The sequence below is a fragment of the Fukomys damarensis genome, unplaced genomic scaffold (genome assembly GCF_012274545.1).
Source record: "Fukomys damarensis isolate Sample0158 unplaced genomic scaffold, DMR_v1.0_HiC HiC_scaffold_34, whole genome shotgun sequence".
Lineage (NCBI taxonomy): Eukaryota > Metazoa > Chordata > Mammalia > Rodentia > Bathyergidae > Fukomys > Fukomys damarensis.
The window spans coordinates 752636-760905 of NW_022900946.1; the positions used below are offsets into that span (position 1 = coordinate 752636).

The following is an 8270-nucleotide window of genomic DNA, read 5'->3' on the forward strand; positions in this document are numbered from 1 at the left end:
TTTTTTTTTTTTTTTTTTTTTTTTTTTTTTTTTGGTACTGGGGATCAAACTCGGGCTTACCACTGAGCTAAATTCCCATCCCCTCATCCTTTTTCTAACATTATTTTTTATTTTAAAACAGAGTTTCAGTAGGGTTCCAAGTTCCCTAACCTGGTATGGAACTTACTATCCTCCTGCGTCAGCCTCCTGAGTGCTGAGATTGCAGGTGTGTGTGACTACCCCTGGTTGTAGTTTTGATTTTCATTTATCTTGAAATTTTTATTTAATCAGTCTATTTTGGACTCTTTTGTTTTGTTTTTTGGAACCAGGCATTGAACTCGGGACGTTGCGCTTATGAGGCAGGTGGCGGAAACAATGAGCTAAATCCCCGGCCCTATTTTGGATTCTTGAGTTCTTCCCTTCTCTAACCCTAAAACTAAGACTTTTGCGGCTACCCTCGTACTGAATGTCTTCACACACGTAGAACCTGTGTGTGCCTGAAGTGTTTCCCACACCTTCCCTCCTTCCCTTCGTCCCATGGAAACTGACGGTTCCACTGTGATCCCCAGCTTTAGGGCTCCGGATCTAAAGGAATCTACAATCACTCGTCATGGATGAGGGTGGGGTGGAGAGGTTGGGGTATAATAAACTGATTTCTTTACATAATGTTTTGAGGAAGCTCCCAGGAGTCAGTGTCATCCCCTCTTGTTCCTGTACTAACCTGTACCGAGGCCAGCCTGAATTACAGGCCATAGTGCATGCAATGTTCTATTTTATTTTTAAACATTTCATTTTTAAAATTTAAAATTTTTCTATGACTACATGTTTGCAATACACAGCGACTGCACTTGGCTCGGCCCAGGCCCGACGTGTTTGTTGACAAAGTGGAGTTGGGTGCGAGTAGTCTCTAAGGCCTGGTGCCCCGGCCCCTCTCCTTCCAGAGCCTGTGAACCCAGCCCCCCGCCAGCCGTTGTTGGTTGTTGACAGCAGAGGCCAAAGCTGAGCAGTCACCCTACTCACCTAGTTCTGGGCCGGCACGCTCACACGGAGGGAGGCCTTTTCATTTTTAGCAGCTTCTACTCTTCTAAGTCCTCTGGAGTCCAAGGCCTGATCCCTTTGTTTTTTTCGTTGTTTTTGGTAACGGGGATCTAACGTGGGATCTTGTGGTTATGAGGCAGGCGGCGGGTGGCGCTATTGAGCTAAATCCCTGGCCCTCACGTCAGTTTTCAGTCTGCCTGATTCTCTTGTTTTCTTTTTTTGGTACTGGGGATTGAACTTGGGTCCTTGGGCTTAAGAAGCAGCCGCTGGAACCACTGAGCTAAAGCCCCAGCCGTCCCTTGTTTTCTTTTCTTTTCTTTTCTTTTTCCTTGGTTCTTTTTTGAGGCGGGGGGGTTGTTCACACGCTGGAATTGAACTCAGGGCCTTGCACATCCCAAGTGTGTGCTGGTGCTGCACTGCTGAGCCACACCCAAGCTGAGAATATTTACATTTTTTTTCAAAAAACCGGGAATCAAACTCAGGGCCTCACACTATGCAGGCAGGAGCTACATCCCAGCCCTATACCATTTTCAACTAGAGTATTTGGCCAAGACCGATAAGCTGCTTCTTGTTAGTGCTGGTGAGGGGTGGGAAACAGGCCCTGTGGTACCACTTGCCAGTGGGCCTGGAGGATGTGTGCAACACACTCCACATTCTAGGCCAGCGCTCCACCACTCAGCTGTCCCCAGCCCAGCACCTAAATCCTGAAAGCATAACCTCTTTGCTCAGCAAGTCTGTGTGTGGAAATTCATGCTGTAGATGTCTGCCCAAGATCGCAGATACTGGGTTTTAGTAAAAACGTGTTGTTTTAGCAAAAGACTAGACTAGAAAGTACGGAAATGTGTATTGACAGGGATGTATATGGCGGCATTGTCTTATAATGGAGTACTATGCAAGTGGTAAAAAGGAGGTAGAGCTGAATGTGGTGGTACATGTCTGTAACCCTAGCACTCTGAGAGGCTAAGGTAGGAGGTTTGCAAGCATGAGATTTTAACCTGGGCAGTTTAGCAAAACCCTGTCTCAAAATAAAAAATAAAAAAGTGCTGGGGGGTCCTGGAATTTAGCTCAGTTGCAGCGATGCCTCCTGACTACCGAGCGGAAGGTCCTGATTTCAATCCTCAGTACCAAAAAAAAAAAAAAAAAGAATATTGCTGGATTTGTAGCTCAGTGAAAAGGCCCTGCATTCAGTGGTGGGTAAGGATAGGCCTCCTCTGTGCAGAGAAGGAACTGTCCCCAAATGCCTTCAGGGTACAGAACTGTGTGTACTCTACACAAACATTTGTAATTCTTCAGGAGAAACAAAAAGAAATCAGCAGGTGTCTCTCAGGAGGTAAAATTCACAGGGGAGGGAAAGAAACTTTTTCACTTTTTAAAATAATGTTACATTAGTAGCAGACAGTCTGCAAGAAATTCCAAAGACACAAAAGGATAAACAGGACAAAGTGAATTGCGGTGCTAGAACAGCTCTCCCCCATAGATGGAACTATGTCAAAGGATTGAGAAGCCAATATAAAACCGGAACAATTTAGTCAGGTACAGAGGTCTGGGTTCCTAATCCTAGCACTCTGGGAGACTGAGGCAGGAGAACAGCAAATTGGAGCCCAACCCAGGCAATTTAGCAAGACCTCTTTTCTCTATCCTCTGGGAAGCAGGGGCAGGGATTTGGGGATGTAACTCAGCGAGAAGATGGTGGTGTCTGTAATCCTAGCACCTGGGAGGCTGAGGCAAGAGGATCACCTCAAGTTCCAGGCCAGCCTGGGCTGAACAGCAAGACCCTATCTCAGAAAGCAAACAAAAACAAAAACAAAAATAGTGGGCCAGTACTCTTCAAAACTCTCAAGATGGGGCTGAGGATATAGCTCAGTAGTAGAATGTTTGCCTTAGCATGCTTGAGGCTCTGGGTAAGATCTCCAGCACCATACACATCCATGCACACACGCATGCACAAACTCCTACCTGGGTGTGGTGGCACATACCTGTACTTCCAGCACTTGGGAGGCTGAGGCAGGAGCATCACCCTGAGTTTGAGGTCAGCCTGGGCTACATAGGGAGACTCTGTCTCAAAAAACCATAAAGAACTCTCCCCTAAACCTGTCAAGATTCTCAAAACAAGGAAAGTCAGAAAATGATCTCAAGAGGCCCCTAAGGAGAGGAGACTCAATACAACACAATAATCCTGCCAGATCCAGAACCAAGGACATGGGGTGAACACAAAGGCATGAGTGAATAGGACTTTAGTTAATGATAACATTGTGCCAATTAAGCGCCTTAGTACCATACTAATGTGGGGTGGCTGGGTACAGTGTAAATGGGAACTCTCTGTACTAGCTAAAAAATACCTTTCTCCCTCAGTGCTAGAAATCAAACAAACCCAGGGCCTCCTGCATGTTAGGCAAATACTCTATCATGAGTTATAAAACAGTTATTTGTTTGTTTGAGATAGGGTCTCATTTATGTAGCCCAGGCTGGCCTCAAACCACAGATCCTCCTGCCTCATCCTCCAAAGTGCTAGGATTCAAGTGTGCTCTACCATGCCTGAGTCTAAAAGTTTGGCTTATCATCGTTTTGGGGGTGGGTGGGACTGAGACAGTCTTGCTCTGTAGTTCAGGCTGGCCTTGAACTATGTAGTCTAGGCTGGCTTCAAACTCTTGGTGAGCTTCCTGCCTCAGCCTCCCAGGTGCTGGGATTACAGGAATGTGCCACTACACCCAGCGGAAGTTAACTTACAGAATTCTTCAGTAATTCTGAGGAAACTGCTGACACTTTGCACACACTGCTGGTAGAGGTGCTGGTAGTGAGGTGCCACTGTCACTGTGGAGCCCAGCCTGACAAATGTCACAGGACCCAGCTGTTTCATCCCTAGCTGTGTACTCAGGACAACTGAAAACATTCATACAAAAAATGTAAACGAAGGGCCAGGGATGTATCTCAGTGGCACTGCACCTGCCTTGCAAGTGCAAGGTCCCAAGTTCGATCCCCAGTACCGGAGGAAAAAAAAGTACACGATATATAATATTCATGACATTGTTGTTTGTTATACTGAGGATTAAACACAGGGCCTTTATGTAGGCAAACACAGCACCATTGAGCTACATTTCCAGCTCTTTTTATTCATTTTTTGTGCCATATAGGAGTTTGAGCCCAGGGTCTTTGCACTGAGCTATATCCCTAGCTCTTTTTATTTTTAAATTCAATTAATTAACTAATTAATCAATCTGATTTTTGAGACAGTGTCTCACTATGTAGTTCAGCTGGCCTTGAACTCACTGTGTAGCCCAAGCTGGCCTCTTGGTGATCCTCCTGCCTCAGCCTCCTGAGTGCTAGAGTCACAGCATGTGCCACCATGCCCAGTTGGGCCTTTTTTTTTGGTATTTTTGAGACAGGGTCTCACTATGTAGTTCAGACTGACCTGGAACCCACTATGTAGCCCAGGCTGGTCTCCAACTCACAGTGATCCTCCTGCCTCAGCCTCCCAAGTGCTGGAATTACAGGCATGCGCCACCACGCCCAGCCTTTTTTTCTTTTTCTTTTTTTTTTTTTTTGAGACAAGATCTTGTAAAGTTACTAATTTGCCTAGGCTGAGTTTGAACTTGTAATCATCCTGACTCAGCCTCCCAAGTAACTGGTATTACTACAGTAAAAGGTGTATGCTATACATTTTTTTTTTTTAAGCCAGGGGCCATGGTGTGTACTTTGTAATACAAGCATTCTGGGATGTGGAAGCAGGAGGATAAATTCAAGTCTTGCCTGGGCAATTGAACAATTTAGTGGGCTGGGGATTTGGGTCAGTGGTGCCTCCACCTGCTTTACAAGTGCAAGGTCCTGAGTTTGATTCCTGGCATTACAAACAAAAACAAAAACAAAAAAACTTAGCAAGACACTGTCTCAAAAATAAAACAGGGTTGGCGATGTAGCTCAGTGCTAAGTGGCCTTGTGTTTTACCACCAGGATCACAAAAATTATTCTGAGCAGGTCTAAGTTGCCCAGACTGGCCTCAAACTTCCAATTCTTCTGCCTCATCCCCGAGTAATTAGAATTACTGGTGGGTGTCACTATACCCACCTTTAGCAGCATTATTTGTAATAATCTACCATAAGTGTTTATTAATTGAGGAATAAACAAAATGTGATATATCGTCATAATGGAGTATTATTTGGCAATAAAAACAAGTTAAGCTACAATGTGGATGAACCTTGAAAACATAGTGCTAAATGAAAGAAACAGATTATAAAAAACTAGGTAGGCCAGATATGGTGGCACATGCCGATGACAGTCCCAGCACTGGGGAGGCTGAGACAGGAGGATCACTGGGCCACATAGTGAGTTGAAGGCCAATCTGAACTTAATAGCAAGATTCTGTCTCAAAATAATACAAAAACAAAACACAACTGGGTATGGTATATGAATGATATCTGAATTAAGTTGTTTTTAAAACTATTTCATGAAAAATAATACTATTTCATGGGCTGGGGATTTAACTTAGTGGTTCTGCTGCCTGCCTCACAAGCGCAATGACCCAAGTTTGATCCCCGGTACAAAAAACAAAAAACTATTTTACGAATTTTAAAAATCTATAGCACAGAAACAAAGTACACTTGAGACTACCCAGCTCCCGTGCCGTGCTTGTTCAAAGCAAATAAATGCATTTCCTGACAGCAAGGTCACTGTGGCTCGAGCTGTGGGATTTGCCTGTTGACACCCACTCTACGCTGCCTCAGAGTCGTGCTGAGTGCGGGCCGGAGGCCAAGGGCAGTGCACGAGGCCTGGTGGCCGAGAGGACAGACCCTCAGGTTTTCTCCTCTTACCTGTTTTTATGTAGTGTGTGTCTTGTTGGTCTTCTGCGCAGTAGAATGTAAATCCTGACAGCTGGAGTGTCATCTGCTCACCTCTGTATCCCCAGCCACCTCAGAAATGCTGAGAGTAGGCAAGGGATTGAGCTCAGTGCTTCTGACGCCTGCCTCACAAGTGCAAGGTCCCAAATTTGATCCCCGGTGTGGAAAAAAAAAAAAAGGCTCAGCGTAAAAGGTACTGGCTGGGCATGGTGGCACCCACCTGTAATCCCAGCACTTGGCAGGCTGAGGCAGGTAGATCACCATAAATTCAAGGTCAGCCTGGGCCTGTCTCGACCCTACTGCAAAAAAACAAAACAAAACAAAACAGGTAGGGGCAGGCCTGGAGGTGCACACCTGCAAGTCCAGGGCTCTGCTGAGGCAGGATTGCAGGTCCTAGTGCAGCCTAGCCAATTTAGTGAATTAGCACGAGCTTGCCTCAAAATTTTAAAAAAGGGCTAGGGATGTTAGCTCAGGGTTAAAGCCTTCTGCTCAGTCTGCAGTAGAGATGCCCTGCCTTCCCACACAAAGGGCAATCCAAGACCGTAGGGAGACCAGGTTTCTGACTGGGCAACTGGCAACACAGATGAGGAAACAAGGCAGAAGGGAGCAGACAGCAGACATGGACACCCTGGCTGGGGACACGCAGAGTCCGGGAGGGGACTTGCATGTGCAGATGTGTGGACAATGGCCTAAAGAGCCACACGAGTGTGGCCGATGGCCTGTTTCAAGGGGACAGTCTGGAAGGAACATGCCCATCTTCAGGGATGGCAGAGGGTGGACGTGGGCCAGGGGCTGTATTTTCAGAAGTTGCAAACAAGAACTCGCAAGTCAAGTCTTGCCTGGTCACCTGCTTCCGACTTGTTTTGTGGAATACGGGCTGAGCCTTCTCTAGAAGTCTGGGGTATGTGTGGTGGCAATGAATGTTGGCTTTTTACCAAAGCAACACTCCAGCTGGAACAAGCCCGGTTAATTCTGGGGGCCCAGGAGAGCCGGTTCTAGTAGCCAGGTTTCATCATTACTGATCAAGGGCTAGGAATTTTTCCCCCTTTGCTATACCAGGGTCCCTTCGCACTGTACCATGCACTTGTATTTAAACTGTATGAATTATAGTGACCCTGGATTATTTAAAAAGTCACAATCTTTCCCCACAAAACTGTGTGAATGTACTGCCCGTGCGAGTGAACTGCAGAGAGGCAGGTAGGTGACGGGAATGTGACGTGTCACTCAGGATCTGGGTATTCCTAGGCTGTAGAAAAGTAACAAAAGCTTTCAGGATGCCCACCATCCAGAAGCAGCAGCTCAGCCCCTGGCCCTGTGAGAGCGGGGGACTCTTTCTCAGGATCGGCTGGGCGCCAGGTCCTCATTCCCTCACCCCGGGCCCAGCCCATCCAAGCCAGCAGCCCACAGACTGAGAGGAGTCAGAGGGCCTCATTGTAACACTCATTTTTATATAAATATCCGCAAGTCATGTTACAGAATAAGCCCCACCGGGGGAAAAAAAGTCAACGTTACGGTTTTGTTAAACTGAGCCCTGTCTTCCAGACTGCCCCAGCCTGGAGACACCTGCTGCTTTGGGAGGCTGGGGCTGCCGCTCACCAGGCTGCTGAAGCTGCCGTGTTGCCCACCCCGGGGCTGACCCCTTTCTTTGGTGTGTGGTACGGGTGACCTTTCCTGCCACCCCCAGCCTAGGGCAGGGTTCTGGAGAACAGGGTTCTGTGGAGCAGGGCCCAGGGACCTGGGGGCACTTGGAAAAGGAGTGGGCACTGCGCCGTGAGAGGTCGGGTCTGAGGTTCAGAGCTGAGGGCACAAGAGTTAACTGGGAGCCAGGTGGGGGCCTGGGCTGTCGGCCAAGTGGGAGGGGTTTGCCCTTCCCTGCGGCCCAGGCCCCTAGGTCCCTTGCCCTGGGGTTCACCTCCTGCTGGACCCCCACATTACCACGGACAAGCCTGATTCCTGCCCATCCCTTCCCCTGCCACCCTCTGCCCTAGAGCAGCCAGAGGCTAGGAACACAGCACCAGTCTGAGGGTTACTGGACCAGGAAGGGCCTGTGGGGAGGGGTGCCCCGTAAAAATGTACAAAAGGTCTGGGGGCTCTGCGGAAGGGGAGATAAATATGTACACGGACCCCTTTCCTTTAGCCCTCTCCTCCTCCAGCCCTGGAGGGGACAGCCCGGTGGCAGCTGGAGGGGTGCTTTGGCCTCTGGCTTAGCAAGCCCTTGGGGAAGCTGGGGGGGCCGCCGGCCACTGCTCCCTGTGACAACGGTCCGTGACCCTTGACCCATGGGGGCTGGGGCCTCTGCTCCCGGTGGGCCCATGACCTCTGAGATGGCGAGGAGGTCGTGACCTGCGCCCTCCTACCTCACTGCAGCCCCCCTCACCTATCGGCCCGGGCTGGGCCGGGGGCCCTGGGGGGTGAGCCAGG

General features: G+C 48.5%; 1 protein-coding gene across 1 annotated transcript in view; it reads right to left on the bottom strand.

Moving 5' to 3' along the window:
- Fbrs (fibrosin) overlaps positions 1-8270 on the bottom strand; it is a gene marked incomplete at its 5' end in the record, with an annotated part of 25487 nt that overhangs the window by 7755 nt on the left and 9462 nt on the right.